This window comes from Podarcis melisellensis (assembly GCF_964234715.1).
Source record: "Podarcis melisellensis genome assembly, chromosome: 3".
Lineage (NCBI taxonomy): Eukaryota > Metazoa > Chordata > Lepidosauria > Squamata > Lacertidae > Podarcis > Podarcis melisellensis.
In genome coordinates, this window is record NC_138530.1 from 45,761,288 (window position 1) to 45,779,344 (window position 18,057).

At 42.2% G+C, this 18,057-nt stretch overlaps 1 long non-coding RNA gene across 1 annotated transcript; it reads left to right on the plus strand.

Moving 5' to 3' along the window:
* Window positions 1-1,214: 1,214 nt before the first annotated feature.
* Window positions 1,215-12,815, plus strand: LOC309367578. Its single transcript, XR_014167237.1, has 3 exons — window positions 1,215-1,668; window positions 11,015-11,115; window positions 12,600-12,815. It is a non-coding gene; the product is annotated as an uncharacterized lncRNA (long non-coding RNA).
* The last annotated feature ends 5,242 nt before the right edge of the window (window positions 12,816-18,057 follow it).

Consider the following 18,057-nt stretch of genomic DNA (forward strand, 5'->3'; position numbering starts at 1 on the left):
AGTACAAAAAATATTAGGGGGAAACCCTAGTTGTGTGGTGGTGTAATAAAAAATTTAAGGTCTTATATATATAATAAATGTTCATAAATTTACCAACCAAGCATGTACATAGATATGTGGATCACATGTCTGGAGCAGCACAGGAAGACTGTCCTGAAACCATTTTGACTCCTAAACTGACCAAATGTTTTCTTTGCAAGGAGGGAAGGGGTGAGGGAACCTTCGCATTGTCTCAGGAATTGGGAAATCACCATCTCAAAGGAATGGCCAGACTACCAGGAAAGGCAATCAGATAAGGCATTATCAGATAACCTGGCAGACAGGAAAAACAACAACATTCAAATTTCTGTTGTAGACCGCCTTTTCTGTGATGTAGGTATGATGTTTGTGGGGGGTGGTCTTGGGATCACACCCCTTCTGTGATGTATGTATGATGTATGGAGGGGTGGTCTTGAGCTCCAGGGCAGGGAATTCTTTGTTCAGGGTCCTCCTCTGTCCTCCTGCGTGTTAGGGGAGCACCCTGTTGCAACAGCTTTAATAAAGATCAGGCTTACTAGCTGCTTTGCTTCTCAATATTCTCTGGTTGGCCTCTGTTATTTTCTCCTACCGATAAGGAACCCACTTAAGGATCTGGGATACCCCATAGGGGAAGAAGGGCAGATTTTGTTTACAACAGTGGAGGACAAAAACAATGTAAATAAGAATGGGGTTGCTCACTTACCATAGAATACAAACGGGGAGGGGCGGGAACTGAGTGGGAGGGGGAATGGAATGGAATGGTGTATCATGGCTAAGCACACATGTACAAGAACCAATTGCCTAAGGTTGGTTGTGTTTCTTCATTTTTGTTTGTTTTGTCTTCTAATAATTCATAAAAGCTGATTGGCATAGTATGAAAAATAAAATGTGCCAGTAAACTCCCATCTGTCTGGTTCCCCTGTTTAACCCTATCAATAATGACATATATATATATATATATATATATATATATATATATATATATGCATATGTATGTTTGTAGGAACTAAAGCAAGAATGTGCATGCAAAATATTACGCCACAGAACAGATGGTTTGTAAAGTAGGCATCCAAATAGAATATTTTTGCTGTAAAGCTTCAACTGTTTGGAAGCAATGCTATGATTTCCCTTATATATGGGGCCCTGGAGAACTGGCTTCTTGCCGAAGGTCAGCTGCATGGCAGAAGAGGGTTGCTCAGGTCAGTGGTGGAGCTTCAAGCAGCACCACTTGGAATATTCATGGTATGAAATATTGCAGAATTTCATCAGGATGTCACAGGAGAATATGCACTGATTGGAAACGAAGCTGCATGATCACCCCACAGTCTTTGTGGGTCAAAATATAGCATTGAAAGCAGGATTGCAGATGACTGCCCCAATAGCTTCATAAGCAGAAACTATCATGGCACAAGCAACCACTCGCCTCTTCTAGAAGTTGAGCAATAATTTTGTGCTGTGGTTTGGATTCCACTGTCTAATTTATCTTTCAGTTGTTTGCTGCTTATGACTAAGATTTAATTAGAAAGAAACAAGATAAGAACTGCGACCTGTGTGTGGTGAACAGTATGTCTAATCTTTGATTGAGGGCAATGCTTGGATTGCTGCAGCAGATGATTAATGTCTCATGCTAAAGAGAAAACACATACTTTGGTGAGTTCATTTTACTCTTTTAAGAAAATGCTGTGTTTTTATTCCTTTGTGATACAGATTATATTTAATAGTGACTACAGAAATGGCTGATTGAAAGCAAGTATTTCTCCATGCCCCTGCCCCAGAAAAGAATCTGTAAGATGATGAAAAGCATGAAAAGGATAGAGAACTCTTTCCGCTTGTGTAGCTAATAGGAAAGAAGAACATGATAGAAGGTCTGATTATCAGCTGATCAAAAAGAACTTGAGATAAAATCTTTGCGTATCTCCAAAATCAGTTACTGCTGTAAAATGTGAATGGATGGCAACAGATTTAATACTTTTTAATTGTCCTTGCACTCACATGGAATATATTTTGCATGCCTTGAGATGATCACATGCAGCCTTGGATAACGAAGCTTTCTGTCTGAGTAAATTCATTTTATGGTCTATGAGAACGATGACAACTGAGCTGCCTTGCATAAATGATTTACAAGGACAATCTTGACATCGTTGTTAACATACAAGCGGGCATGCTGAACAGTAGTAAGACTTCAGACACAATCATATGCTACATCCAGTCTTACTTCGATTAGGCTTCACTGGAACTACCTGTTTGTGCTACCAAATCCAGATGCAGTTAAATATGGACATTATTTTAAAGCACATAAAGTGAAATGAAGCATTTCTGGATTTTTGCAAAACCCCTGAATAATGAGAAAAGTGTGATTTGCTTTCCTTTATTTACAAGGTTTAGCAAAGCCACTTTTTCATCATCACTGCTTATCTGTATGCTGCTTTTGCATGGTGACCCATGCTTAAAGTGATTCACGGCATCATAAAAATGCACATAGTAAAATATAACATTTCAAGATATAACAAGAACAACAGTCATAGATTAATTAAAACATCTCATACTAAAAAAACTGTACACTTTGATTAAACAATCCACTTAACAATTCATAATGAGGCCTAACAAAAGTAATACAAGAACATAGTCCAAAGAGTAGCAAAAATAACATTTCCCCCCAAGTTGAAATGTCGCCCCCAGCAACTCCTAAACACCACCCCATTCTGATGACTTCTAAGCACCTTGAACATGATAAGCATCATTTTTAGCTGAAGGTAGTCAGGACCCTGCCTTCCTGAGTCTGGTGGCAATGAACCAGAGCCAGAGCTATCATTGAGCCTTCCTGAGCCAGTTGCCTCAAGCAACACTCTGGAGCATGGGTAGGCAAACTAAGACCCGAGGGCCGGATCCGGACCAATTGCCTTGTCAATCCAGCCTGCAGACATTCTGGGAATCAGCGTGTTTTTACATGAGCAGAATGTGTCCTTTTTAAAAAAATGCATCTCTGGGTTATTTGCGGGGCATAGGAATTCGTTCATTCATACACAAAAAATATAGTCTGTCCCTACAAGATCTGCGGGACAGTAGACCGGCCCCCTGCTGAAAAAGTTTGCTGACCCCTGCTCTGGAGGGATGGCAGATTTGGATCTGGATGCCATGCCCTGCCTCCTGCCTGTTTGCTTGCGGTGGCAGATACTTCCTTCTCTCTGGGGCAGTTTCCTTATATTCACACATATCTTTCTATCCTCCCTCCAAATAAACACACTTCCTCTTTCCTTACCACCGAGCAAGCTCTCTCTTGCCTTTGCGCCATGGCTTCCTATCTGGAGGCTGAAGCTGCTCTCTTGCCAAGTTGGGAGTCTGCTTGTCAGGAGGCAACTGGGCACGCAGCATAATACTTGAGTGGGACTTTGTGGGTTAGTGGTTTGATAGGAAGACATTATGAAATGGGGAGGGGAAATGCTGTTGTGAAGAAATGGGGATGAAACGAAGAAGGAAAACGTAGGTGGGGAGGGAAAGCACTCCATGCTCCTCCCTCCCCACCTGTGTTTTCCTTCTCCGTTTCATTCACCATGCTTCACTACAGTGAAAAGTGCATTTACTCAATGGAATTTGCTTTCTCCCTTTTGCTATCTTAACATTTTTCGGTAGTAGAAAGAGGCAATACTTGTGACATCTGATGCAGAGACAGTACTGGAAAGTTCAGAAACTGAATCCAGATGATTAAAGTGAAGCCTGGTTAATAGATATACTTGTCAGTCTTTGTTACTGCTTTGGAGTTCAAATTACAACTCGGAGATATAAGAGAGCAGCACAGGCATCAGGAAACTGACAACAACACTCAGTGCAAGTTAAATGCCTATGTTTACATCAGGCACGAGGGTTAGCAGATGATTTTGTTTGTCTTTCTGGCTCACTTACAAGTTGGAGCCTGACTACACACTTCAAGCAAATACATGTGACAAAGCCCTTGATATACACGATATCATTTTCAAAAAGAATAGCAGCTTGAAAGGGGCAATATTAAATAAAAGGAAACCAGGGGAAAGGCGTGCTTTATCCTTCCACCTCTCACTGTTTCTCTTCCAAAAAGATGTACAGCTGCTTCCCACATGGATTCAAAATGTTGTTCATTCATGTTTTTAACTGTGGAAGGGCAGAAGCTGCTTATTTGGAGTGGAGAACCATCAGAAAGGGAAAGGTGACCTGAGCCCCTTTCCCACCCCTTCCATTCAAAATCATCCTTCATGACACCTATGAATATTGATTCATGTAGCCCAGTGTTGTCTGCTCTGACGAGAAATGGGCTTGGATGTCTCACCAAGAGGCCATTTTCAGCAACTGAGATTATTTAATTGGAGATGGGACTGAACCTAACTTGGGACTTAGGCTGCACAGTGCTGTAGTGGAGCAGGGACTCATTCCCCACCACCACCACAGCAGATAATAACATCTGCTGGAGCAGTATTTGGTAATTGTTGTCAGTTTGGAGGGTGGTGTGTCTAGGTGCTTGATCCCTTCATGAAGTAGCCTAGTCTGATTGGCCTAAGGAAGGTCACGCCACAGATTTCATGGCTAATCAGGGATGACAACCCAGGCCTCCTCAGCCAAAGTCTGACATGCTGACCGCTATTCCATGATTGCAGAATATCGTCTTTAATGAATTCTATTGCTATCTGATTTGCAGAGTTTAACAGCCAGTTTTAGAAGCGTTCAAAAATGACAAAATGGAGGGTGTTTCTAGCTCAGCCTAGGAACCACATGCGTGGCACTTTGGATTCCATGACAAAAGAAAGGAAGGGTAATAAACACAATAAAATAAAGAAACGAAATATGGAGCAAGACAGCTGCCTGCATTTTTTAATTCCTCTTGGGGCATGGCTAGGGACTCTCATGTGGTATTGCTATAGGGGCAGCCACGATGAGCTCCTGCTCTTCACGATCTACCATGAAAACACTGTTCTTTTCCAGCTCAGTACCAGGATCCAGAGGTATAGCTTCAGCCCTGAAGTTGTTTCTTTTTAAAAAAAAAAATGAGTTGCACTACCCATGTCTGCATGCCCTGTGTCATCTCCTCAAAAGGTAGCATAGCCAGGGCTTAGTTAAACTGATATTTATACTCTGCTTTTCTTTGAAGAGAATAATCACAGTGTTCCACAATAAAAATAATGAAATATAATGCATGTTCCTACTCTGGATGCAGTGTCAACTGGGCCCAGTATGGTCAAAGACTGACCAGGACTGGTGCCATCCCTTCCACCTCCTGCCCCTTCATTCTTCTTCCTGCTTACCTCTGCCAGTGGTGGGAAGCTAACATCACTGCCAGTGTGGCGCTCCCTCTTCTGCCCAAAAACATTAAAGTGGGCAGAAATGCATCTAGCAGAAAACCCCAAAATGAGGTGTTCTGCGGTGGAACTGAACTAACTCCATTGCCATCATGTGACTGCATTGACCCCAATCCAAGCCAAATTCCTGGCACAGCTATCTGCTTGCCCCCAACCTTCCACCTACATATGTGGCAGTGGCCCCACCATCCTGTTAAGCTCTGCCAGGCAGCGGCCAAGTTTGCATGATGCCCTAATTATATAGAGGTAAAGGGACGAAGGTGGTGCTGTGGCCTAAACCACTGAACCTCTTGGGCTTGCTGATCGGAAGGTCGGTGGTTCAAAGCCACACAACAGGGTGAGCTCCTGTTGCTCTGTCCCAGCTCCTGCCAACCTAGCAGTTCGAAAGTGCAAGTAGATAAATAGGAACTGCTGTGGTGAGAAGGTAAAGAGCATTTCTGTGTGCTCTGGCACTTGCCACAGTTCTCCGTGTGCCAGAAGTGGTTTAGTCATGCTGGCTACATGACCTGGAAAGCTGTCTGTGGACAAACACTGATTCCCTTGGCCTGAAAAGTGAGATGAGCGCCACACCCCATAGTTGCCTTTGAATGGACTTAACCGTCATGGGCTCCTTACCTAATTATGCAGAATACATCCAAGCATTAAGTAATGTCAGTAGAAAAAGAAAACCAGAGGTTCATGTCAATTGACTACAACATTTTGTACGACGTTTTCTGAGTCGTAGTAACATTCTCTGAGCAGGGAGAAATGGAGATTTCAGAAGCTGGTAGGAACATAGGAAGCTGCCTTATACTGAGCCAGACCACTGGTCCATTTAGTTGAGTATTGTGTATTGGCTTGTCAGGGTTTAAGGCAAGTTTCTCTTCCTCTCCTACGTGGAGATGCTGGGGACTGAACCTGGGACCTTCTGCATGTATAGGAGATGTTCTTCCACTGAGCTATAGCCATTGTATTGTATTAAGATAAATGGCTCTTCCTAACTCACCACCTCGCTAGTCCATGGGGGCATAGAATTGGAAGCCTCCCCACACATGAAATTATCTAGTTACAAACACGGCACAACTAGAGGGAGGGAGTGAAATGTCCAGGGGGAAGAGGGGAAAATAGCAGTGCATGTTTCTTTTTAAAGGCAACGAAGCCTATCTTCCAAGTGTTCTGCATTTCATCCAAGTGTTCAATATTTTGACAAGCCCTGTCACTATGGGAAGAAATTTCCCGAGCTCCCATATGGTAACTACCACATTATTTTAAGATAACAGCTGTTATATTCTATCACATAAAAACACTTTCAGCAACTAGTCAACAACCCTATTTTCAAGTTGTAAACGAATAAATCTTATAAACATTATTTTCATATTGTTTGCCAGCAAGCCCCCGTGTTCTGAAATTCCATATTGATAAAATATGGTCAAAATGCCATTGAGAAAATCCTATCCATTGTTGTTATTAATGTTTTGCTCATTTATCTTGATCACTGATTAGGAGGTTCTCTCAAAGTGGGGATTATGGAGCATGAATGGCTCACACTTCAACTTATTTCTAATTAAGTTACTTGTGCTATGCTCCATGTAGATGGAATGGACATTTAAAGTTTTTAAATTTTAGTCAAAGCCCTATAAGGTACTTCGTTTTGAGGAGATTTCACCCCTCCCATATCCAAGAATCTGCTGATGTTTTCTGCTGATTCTCCAGAGAGGAGTGGCGGTTTCTGCTCTCTACTTATTCCGCTCCATCCTCACATCAAAGTGTCGGGGAGAGAGAGAGAGACTGAGTGTTAGAGAGAGATTGTATGTATAGATAAGGTTGCTGGTAAGAGCAGCTGCAGACACTCAGTGCAGTTCAGCATTCATTTATGTTTAGACCTCATTTAGCTCTGTATATAGTTGTGTATTATAGTTGTAGATAGAATAAAGAAGATATTCTACAGAGCTGCTCTCCAAGTCGTTTATGCTCTGCTATACTCTGCTATACTCTGCTGTGCGACGACTGTCATCTTGTGGAAGTGAATCCGGTGCTCACAACTCTAAGCTGTGAGTCCACAGCACTTTGACCTGTTCCTGTGCAGAAGGTGGTCTCTGGAAGTGCTACCCAGCTCGCCTAGCCCAGTCAGGCTGAAGTGGATGAGTCCAGTTGGTGACACTGGCTCAAGGGTGGTGCTGACAGTTTTCTTTTAAAAACAACAACAACAACAACAACAAAACTCAGTGGTTGCAGCATTTATAGATAAGAAACCATTGAAGTTGTGCCCTATTATTTATTAGTTTTTCCAAAGTCGGTAGAAATCAAGTCTATGTTGTTAAACCTAATATTGATTTGCCATCATGACTGATTCTTAGCAAAACCAGTTCGACATCAAGCCACTGAACTGATGGAAGATTGATTGCAAAACCACTCCTCAAAGAACAACCTATAGATGACAAACACAGGAGTCTGTGCAAACAAGATTAAAGGGTGTCACCCATCTTTATTATAGTTCCACATATAATGTTAGTTGTGTTAAATTATTTTTCGCTGCAAAATAAAACCATTTGGCCAATGACATTGGATGACGGGAGCTGCAGTTGTTGTTAGTGGTGGTGTTTTATTAGACATATACTGTCCTTCATCATAAGATAGCAGGGCAATTCAGAGACACCTGAAGGTTCAAGGGTTCCCCAACGTTCCCTGAGTCTAGAGGGCCAAAGAGTTTGCATTAGGCAGCTTCCTTTTCTACACTTTCAACAGCACTGAAACCTTGGAGTGTCATAGCCAGAGTGAGTAAATAATAATAATGGACTATATGGACTTGTGTTCAGGCTCAGTAAGCAGCTTCAGATATTCCCCACATTCCCCCCTGTCAAATTTTTCATATGCATTAATATTCAAGTGAATATATGCCACTAACCAATGTTTTTGTTTATATTGCGTAATTTTATTTCCCTGTTGGAAATGTACAGATAAATGGGAACTAAGGAAAAGTAGGAGAGAGATGGATTCTTTTAAAAACAGGAAAGCTTCAGTCTTTCGTTTATTCAAGTACTCATTACAGTGGTACCTCAGGTTAAGTACTTAATTTGTTCCGGAGGTCCGTACTTAACTTGAAACTGTTCTTAACCTGAAGCACTACTTTAGCTTATGGGGCCTCCTGCTGCTGCCGCGCCGCCAAAGCACGATTTCTGTTCTCATCCTGAAGCAAAGTTCTTAATCTGAAGCACTATTTCTGAGTTAGCAGAGTCTGTAACCTGAAGCGTATGTAACCTGAAGCGTATGTAATCTGAGGTACCACTGAGGTACCACTGTACATTTATATGCTACCCCATCCTGCAGAGATCAGATCAAGTAGTACAGGTGAGAGCTGAGAGCAGAGTGGAGACCAAAAGTGGACAAACCCTAGAAGGAGCATGACATGTCCAGAGGTACTACCCCCACCCTAACACCCCATACACCCCATTTCACATAGTAAAAGATGCCTTATAAACAGGTTTCAATAAAGCTGTTTACTGTATCAGCAGGTTCAGGCTTTTGCATTAAGATCTTCCATCCTTGGAGAAGGAACAGACTCCACACCTTATGCCTGACTGGCTGCACGGGTTGTGAGCTCTCTGGAAGCACTTGTTCCACAAATCTGATCTGAGAGCAGAGCAGATAGCAATGCCTAGTCTAGGAGCAATACAGGATAATTCCTGGCACACAGGTTGTTTCTTGGGCAGGAAAGATTTTACTCTGGTTCAGGGATATTCAGAAAAGGGGATGTGATTGTGATATACACTGTTACATACACATTCAAATCAAAACAAAACAGGAGGTCGCCATTGAAGCCATTCCTATACTGTATTCTTCTGATTGTTGGACATTCCATTTATAATTGACTCAGTTCGTTTTTTGCGCTTAATAGCAGTTGTAATCCTGCTCATGACTCCCATCTGTCTGTTCAAATTTCTCATGTACCAAATAATGTCTGAGGAACCGGAGCTTAGAGTTTTAGCTATCACATGATACAGAGTCCCATGCCTCTTAATCAGAGCATCAAGTGATTAATTCAGCGTGCTTCTCATTTCCTGCCTCAGCCTGCTCCCTACAACTTGAGGCGGCAGCCTAGGTTCACTTCAAAGCTTGCCGTCAACATTTCTGCAGCTAGTGTGGTTTTGTTGCCCTTTTCAGCTTGCCTCACTCCCAAGATAAATTGGAAAGTTTTCTCTTGAGGGTTTTCACAGAAGAGCTGCACAACGACATGGCCATACATTTATTCAGGATGGAGAGGAAACTGAACAGGTTTCCCTCCGAGCTTGAAACCAGGACAGTCACCTCAAAGGTCTACAGTTTAATTTGTTACAAACCGCAGTGTCACAAGATCCTAATAATTAAAGTTTGGGGAGTGCTTTAATTATTCTGGAATCCATGCTCTAGGGTACACTGTAGCTGGGTCTGAAAGCAACTACAGGGGTACCTTGGAAGTCGAATGGAATCCGTTCCAGAAGTCCATTTGATTTCCAAAACATTCGGAAGCCACGCAAACCGGAACAATCACTTCCAGGTTTGAGGCATGCAGGATCCAAAGTATGACTGTATAATCTTTCCCCAACCTGGTGTATTCCAACTGCTTTGGACTATAATTCCCATGAGCCTCAGCTATCAGGACCATGCTGTCAGGGGCTGATGTGAGTTGTATTCCAAAACAACTGGAGGGCACCAGGTTTGTGAAGCCTGCTCTATACTATTATTTGTGCTGGCTTCCTTTGCTACAAGGATAAGGAATCTGTGGCCTAGCAGATGCTGCTGGACTCCAACTCTCATCAGCTCCAGGCAGCATGGCCAACGGTCATGGATGATGGGAGTTGTAGTCCAGCAACATTTGAAGGCCGCAGACTCTCAATGCCTACTTTACTATGTTCAGTTCAAGCTCCCTCTATTTACTTTTTGTCAGTTCAGTTCCTTCCTTTCTCTTCTTTCACTTTCTCCGTCTGCTTGTTCACTTCTCTTGAATACCACAAACCTTTTTTTAAGCCCAAAATTTCCACCTCTGGTTCTCACATACATGCCATTTCCTATGTTGTCAATTTTTCTCCATCCGTTACCACAGAATGATAAGAAGAGCCCTGCCGGAACAGACCCAGGGCCTTTCTATTAGTCCAGCATCATGTTTTCCACAGTGTTCAGCCAGATGTGTAGGAGAAGCCCACAGGCTTCTCGCACACCCATTTCACATGAGCAAAATATCACAATCAAGAGAGCAAGTGTAGTATAATAGCTAGAGTGTTGAAAATTGGGTTCAAATCTCCACCTGGCCCTGAAACTCCCTGGGTGACCTTGTGCCATTATTATCTTTCCCCACACACTGGCAGGGGAGCATTTAGGGCCGTGCAAGCAGTGCACATGCACTGGGTGCTGAGCTGCAGGGCTGCAGTCTCAAAGCTTGGTAAGTGAGACTTTGAGAAGGAGACGTGAGGCTCTGATGGGCCTAGAGTCCGCCCTCCTCCTTCCCAAAGCCTAGTTAGCACTCTCCCAGGTGGTTCATTTGCATATTTGTATGCCTTCTAAGACTATAAGACTGTTTTAAGATGCCCATTTTCTTTTTGGGGTGCATAATATTGTTTTGCAGGAATTGTTGCCTTCTGTAGTCCTCCCTGCCATCTCAGTTTTAAGGGTGTTTTCTGTGTCCTTTTTTTCTTTTTTACTGAAACTGATATTTTCAGATTTAATAATTTCAGTGATGCGGTGACCACCTTGTGGGGTTCCTTTTCCAGAGATGAACACCTAGTTCCTTCACGTGCAATTCTTTGAGAGGTAAATACATGTGAAGCATATATATATATATTTTAGAAATCTTTCTTTACAGTACAAAAATGTTTTAAACGTCAGGCAGAATATTACTTTAAGAGCTGTTCTCTTTTGGGTACTGTTTGATTGCTTTTATCTTGGGATGTTTCATCCTGTTTGGCTTGTCTTATATACTTCCTGTACATGGTAGCAAAGCAACTAACTACCGGTAATCAATTTATGAATATTGCATTGCATTACAAAAGACTCACATTGACTTTAATGGGCTTTAGCTAAACATCCTTTAGCTATGCCTCTTCTCTTGCATGAACTGGAGTCTGGCAATGTATTCATAAACGTCTGCCAACATTCATCTTGGAAATAAAATCACATGGATAATATTTTCATAGATTCTGGATTCTGGAACACCAGACTTTGAGTAAATAGACGCCCAGGCTGCCTCTTTCCCTAGTGTGTGTATACATGTGGCCTTTTGTAGTTTGCTTTCTTGCACAGGATTTTTCCCTCTATTTATACACCAAGTATTTAATTGTGAAATCTTTGCTGTGAATCAAGAGCAGCTTTAGGATTTGTGGGGCCCATTGCAGGAAGAAGGGAAGCTGCTGCTTTTCAGTAGAAAGAACAAGAAGCAGTTAAAGTTGCCTGAAGCCATTACAGGCTTCACCAGTCAGATGACCTCCTTATTCAGCATTTGTCCTAATTTGGTTGCAGAAAGCTTAGGCAGTGGTTAGACTATCTCCGGTCATTATTGACGGTCATTATTGAATATTTGTTCTGATTTGTTTACAGAGCGGTTATACAACAAAAAGCCTTCATTGTGATCTGTTTGTAGATATTTACATGACTTCCTGTTAATCTATCGTTTATTCCAGTTTTCAGTAGATTTCTCCATCGCTTTCCTAAATGCAAAAGTGTTTTTTAAAAGTGGATTTGTTGCACTAGGGCAGTACAGTGTTTTGATTCACTTTAGTTGCACAAACTTAAATTCCCAGTGTATGGTTGAACCCCTTCCTGAAACTATCAGTTTACTAAAGGAGTACATTGATGCTGCAGGGTGAGCTGAACAGGGTTGCTAGAGCCTATTGGGGACAGCTAAATGCAGAAAGAGCTAACAAGTAAAATTAAAACTGAGAGTGAGAAAAGAGTATAAGATATGACCATGAAATAGCTCTGCTAAGTTTGCCAAATTGAGTTCAATGTATCTGTGTGATGTGATTAATTTAGACCTCTGCTAAGGCTATAGCCAAAGCAATGCTTAGAAGACAACAGAAAGGAAGATACACAGGGAATAGCAGTGCATTTGGGTACCTGTGTTGCATATGATGGATACCTAAACTAAAAGAATAGAACACAGCAGCGTAGTAGGTCTGGATAAAGACAGCTATAACTTCAATGCAAACAATTAGATTGTCATGTGTTAATGCTATACAATCTGCCAAATTGCTTGCTTAAGTAAGCTTCTGTACCCATTCTCGCTAAGGGCTTTGTTTTGTGCTTAAGGTGTATTTGCATGCAAAAAAACAACAACCAGCCAGCATCACCAGAAAAACTGAAGAGGCTGTGCAGCTGGCAGCTTTTATGACATCAGTCATAATCTGAGAGAACTGCAGCTGAAATCAGTCAGCACAAATAGGAGGTGCTGAAGGCAGCTGGTATTAACAAAGCATGCACTGGAAAGCAAAGCCTCCCCACCCAACCCCCACCCAGCAAAAAAAAAAAAAAATCGCTGCAGACGACTCATATACAGAAAACAGAATAAAAACTGGCTCATGTTTCTCTGTCAGCCTTCCCTTTCCTGCAGTAGTGTCCCAGAATGTTTTTATACAGGATGGGGTTAGCCATGGTTCCAATACAGGCAACCAGGCTATCTACAGTGGAGTTGCCATATCTGTATTAAAGAGAATGATATGTGATTATTTCCCCTCGCCTGCATTCTAATATGTGCAAAATAAGTGCTGAAAGATTCTAAAAAATAAATTTCTAATGGTATGTATTTATAATCAAGGCAAAAGAATGCTTACGGGGGCTAGCCATGGAAGTTCTAGATTATTGACTACAATTGAGACTAGGGTTACATAGCGACCATATCACAGTTCCTGCTTGTTTTTCACTTAACTGAAGCATTTCCCCCCCCCTTTCCTGTTCTTTGTCCAATCACGCTTGGTTCACAGACCTTGCAGGAAAAAAGGGGAATGGTTTTGATCTTCCAGTTGTAATATTGATATTGTTGCATGCCACCCCAATCTCCAAGCGGTGCAGAACTCCAAGAGTTCCAGGTGCTTATCCAAGATCTGGTTTCCTTGGAATGAGGGATTGTGGAGGCTGTGGTGCCCTTATGATATACGGTTTATTTACACATATATACAACATGATGGTGGGACTCCATCATGAACACATCAAGAGTCTGGGTTCGCGCATAGTCAAAGCCTTGACTTCAAGCAGAAATCAAGCATGGCTCTGCCTTTCTGGCTTCTTCCTGCTTCTAGCCCAGCTTTCACAAAAACTCACTGGCTTTTGTCTTTCTCATTACCAATCAGATGAGGGAGCCAGCCCCCCCCCCCATTTTCCCTATGGCACAGAGCTACTTCCTTTGTTAAACTAAGCACCATACAGTGGTACCTCTGGTTACATACGCTTCAGGTTACATATGCTTCAGGTTACACACTCCGCTAACCCAGAAATATTACCTCAGGTTAAGAACTTTGCTTCAGGATAAGAACAGAAATCGCGCTCCAGCGGCGCGGCAGCAACTGCAGGTCCCCATTAGCTAAAGTGGTGCTTCAGGTTAAGAACAGTTTCAGGTTAAGAACGGACCTCCGCAACAAATTAAGTACTTAACCCGAGGTACCACTGTACTTAAGTGGCAACTTGCCTAATTCAACATTGATATCCTCCTTTAGATTTTAACCCTTGCAGGATCCAGGACCCTGGGAATCAGGCACCATGCCAATTAATCCCCTGCCTAACATACAACAATATCAATGGATAAAGCTGATGGAGTCAGCCTCTATAGCTGCCAACTCATTACTTGCAGCAAATACTAAATATGCTCTGTGTGTGTGTGTGTGTGTGTGTGTGTGTGTGTGTGTGAGAGAGAGAGAGAGAGAGAGAGAGAGAGAGAGAGAGAGAGAAATGACCTCAGATAATTTTTTTCAACTTCCATTTCAGCTAGAATTTGATAGGTCTGTCGTATTCCTATCGAAATTTGCTCCTAAAATTCCAGGGCCCAGCTTATTCAGTGAAATAATGAGGACTGGTTTTGCCTTGCATGGCATCATGCAATATTCCTAGCCATCTTTATTGTATCTGGCTCCCTTTTGGGGGGAAAATTCTCCTCCATCCTTCTATCGGCAGTGCTATGAATTGCTCTGCATGGTAACCTATCATGTGAAACTGAAAAGAAGCCAGATGTTATTGACAAAGAACTCTGATCTCAGTTGCCAGAAAGAAAGGCAGAAAATTTGCCGCAGTATATGTCACTGATGCAGCACTGATGTTAAATGGTCTGTATCAAATACTGTGTAGGACAAACTGATAGAGAAGGCTAAATTTCAGGTTTCTGTGACAGCAACTCAGAAGTCTTCTAACTGGCTGTCAAATACGTCATTCTATACGACGCCTGAAACATAGGCAGGTGTGGTAGTACAGCGTCAAATACTCACAGACAGGCTGAGGTGAAGCATGAAGGAGGCGCCATTGGCTAGAGAGTGTGCACATTGCTATTATCTCTTCATGAGTTTTGCCAGTTTATTATTGCAGCACTTCCCAAGCTTTCAAAACCTGTTTAACTAGAGACAGCAATGAGGCTTGTGAAGTGACAACAGGAAATTATGCCCCAATAGTGCCACTTTCAGCTCTCTTAAAAACAATGGAGGAGGACCCAGCTTCAGTCCCCAGCACTTCAGCTAGAGCTGTGGAAGACCCTTGAAAAGCTGTCAGTCAATGTGGGTAACCTAAGCCAATACTGTGCTAGGCTAACTCGGTGTGAGGCAGCTTCCTGGATTCCTAATTATTTCTCTTCAGACATGGAGGTTTTAGTTATTTAAAATTTGAATTGGTGTACATAAAGCAGAATGGTTCCCCTGACAAAATGACTTACAGTCTAATTTGACATTACAAGAGGTGTGTGGTGTAGTGTAATGACATTCAACATTTCCCTGCCACCTGTAAGCAGCAGATAATGAATCTGGGCAAGTAAGCGTTGTATGCACTGACATCACACCTTTCTCTTACTGGGGTAGAGATATAGGTCAGTGGCAGGAAGCAGCACACCCTAGGTTCTAGTTAGGCCCTAACAGATATTACAGGAATACAACAAAAAGAACAGAGTTCAGGCACATTAATAGATGCTTACTATTAGCTGCATTAAAACAAAAAATATCCTCTTTTTCCTCAAGCTATGCGCCTTTACAAGATTATTAAATCAGTAGAACAGCAGAGAAACAAACCTTGCAAAAACCAGCCTTAAGGGAAACGTAAGACTCCTTGGATATTGAGACTAGACAGAGAAATAGCATTGTTCTTTTTCACGACAGTAAAGCTGGCAATCCTCCAGTACAGCTGATTTTGTTATAAGTTCAAGAGAGAGATAAGAAAATCCTTCTTTAGACTACAAGCACTGCCACAAGATGTGGGTCATTCTAGATTATTCTGGAAAAGGATTAGACAGATGTATTTATCAAGGGGTACGAATGATGGTGGTAACTAGAAGGTTTGGGTTCAGGATATTTGAACGATTGCCTTCAGATAACAGTGGAACTGGTGCAGGCATCAAGAAATCAGGTGTTTTTTTGGGGGGGCCGCTAGGGGCGCATTGGAAGATGGCCGACAATACCATCTCTCCGGCTCACACGAGGTAATTAAGAGGCTGATATGGGAGTATGCAGCCTCCCTTGTTACCCCAAGGGAATGGGGAAGACTGCCTCGCCTGCGGTTGCCATAAATCACCCCCGGATTCAAAAGAAGGGGGTGAGGGCACTAGGCGCACAGCCCTCGCGTGGGACGGCTCTCCCTGACGCTGTCTCTGATTGTGCGGCCTGGTTGCAGGAGCTCAAAATAAACAATTAGAGAGAAGCAAATGCACATATTTCAAGTGAAGATCGGGAGTTAAGACTGCTAATTAAAGTGACCTCTGTGAAGTGGAGCGACGGGCTGGATTCAACAACATATTAAGAAGAAGATACATCAAAGGGTCGGTATGTCAAAACGGGACTGAAAGGAGGGGGGCTTTTCTTTTTTTTATCTTATGTGAGTACCTAACAATCCTCCCCCCAAGAAGAATCGTTGCAATTACTGATTACAAGCAGGATGGTTAAGAACTGTGTGGAAATAAATCACTAATCAAAGGCATGGCTTGTGGAATATCTGGAAAGGAATGAAAGGCCTTTGTGACGCAGTTATAAAAAGAGACTTGTTAGGGCAGGCCTGGCTACAGTATTTATGATCGAGGGGGAGGAGACCATGGTTTGTTATTATATCGGACTCTGAGTTTGACCCCCTTAGAAGATTGAGGAGAGACTGACAGACCTGCGAGGATTAACGGCAGACTTTAAGAATGTTTTGTACGGAAGTGCGGAAATGGGTCTGTCTGTTTGAATATGGCTCTTGGAGGAATGAAAAATCCACACAGGATATAACAACGTTTGTTTTCAACCCGTTTGTAGAGGTCACAAAGAAAGGAATATATGACAACAACAAGAAGATGAGGAAAATAATAAAGAGAAGATTGAACAGAACTGTGAATACTATTTGGACAGAACTGTGAACATTAAAGCAGCAGCAAGAGAGATGTTTGGATCCCTTTCTGAGCTCGAAGCATGGGTACCCCCAACAAAAATTTAAAAATTTGGCTGTGTAATTTGGAACTAATCTGATTTGATTGGTTTGTTAATAAAAATTATATTTAAAAAAAAGAAATCAGGTGTTTTTAATTCATGTGCTAGAGGTGGCAGAGGGATGGGGGACAGCAGGTAGATGGCACTTTGCCAGGGCCCCCTCAAACCTTGCAGCAACACTGTTTCTGTGATGGAAAAATGGTCAGGTAAAAAATCACCCTTGGTCGCTCTCTAGTGTTCTCCAGCGCTCTTCCAATTATATAAACTTCATTGAAAGAGAAGACACTATTTAAACAAAAATTATCCTTAAGAGCTATCTATCTGAATCTTGTCTGAAACTCCTGAGTCACAAAAGTCTACAATTCCAGAGGTAACGTTTGTGTAATATGCAGGGAGTTATTCCCACTAAAAAGTAAACAAGATTGCTTATCATGCACTATCACAGATAATCACAAGATTACAAGTAAACTTGCTCAGTCATGCAAGACAGAGCAGGTAAATGGTCTGCTATTGCAAAGGAAGAAAATGTACGTTCTTGAGAAAGACTGAAGAAGACAAGGCTACGCTTAAAAAAACCCAACAGAAATGAGTGATCTAACTGACATAGGACCAACGAACATAAATTTTAAAAATAAAACACAAAATAGTATAATTTCCACAGATTTACTTGAATTAATAATGCAGGTGGTGATGGTTGTTACTCCCCCTCCCCCTCTCTCCTCAGAACATGACCTTTTATGCAGTTTCATAAATAAAGAGCAAGTTCCTTTCCCCACAGCAGCTTAAATTCTAAAACTGGCAATGGGGAAGTCTACAGAGGGAGACATTGGTAGCAAATGCAAATAAGGCCGCTATCCTATATAGTGGTACCTTGGGTTGCATATGCTTCAGGTTACAGACTCCGCTAACCCATAAATATTACCTCGGGTTAAGAACTTTGCTTCAGGATGAGAACAGAAATTGTGCTCCGGCGGTGCAGCAGCAGCAGGAGGCCCCATTAGCTAAAGTGGTGCTTCAGGTTAAGAACAGTTTCAGGTTAAGAACAGACCTCCGGAACGAATTAAGTTCTTAACCCGAGGTACCACTGTACACATGGACCTACTTAGTTGGGAATAAGCTCAATG